Below are 522 nucleotides of genomic sequence, written 5' to 3'. Positions count from 1 at the left end.
CAGGAATAAAATGAAACTTATATCCCATAATCCTTCCCATACAGCACAGAACGTTGCAGCAATGTTACTACAATGTTGCGATGTTGCTGCAACGTTCTGTGCTGTATGGGTTGATTAGATTTTAATATTTTGCTGGGGGATAGTAACGTTTTATACATATTTTGTTTAATAATAATAATATCTATTGTGTATAATGTAAATAAATATCAATTTTCAGTATTAGTAATGTGTTTCAGAACATAATTTTTTTTATCTCGACCGAATTCACATCACTCATCATGCTATTAGCCGCAAGAAGGTGGAATCTATTTCATTCAGATTCCTGCGCAATGATTTCTGCGCAGACGCTCGATGCTCGATGCTGCCATGTAATGGCACCTTTAAGCCCGTATCAGACTACGCATTGAAGATTGAGATTCAAGATTCAAGATTGAAATTTGACCAATTAGAATAAAGAAATTTTAATCCCTTTTGTTCTGATTCCAATCTTTAATCTTCAATCTTCGATTATTGGTCAAATTT

This window comes from Formica exsecta, unplaced genomic scaffold (assembly GCF_003651465.1).
Source record: "Formica exsecta isolate Colony F162 unplaced genomic scaffold, ASM365146v1 scaffold573, whole genome shotgun sequence".
In the NCBI taxonomy this organism is placed as follows: domain Eukaryota; kingdom Metazoa; phylum Arthropoda; class Insecta; order Hymenoptera; family Formicidae; genus Formica; species Formica exsecta.
The sequence above is the reverse complement of the archived record's forward strand: the minus strand, read 5'-3'. Positions refer to the sequence as shown.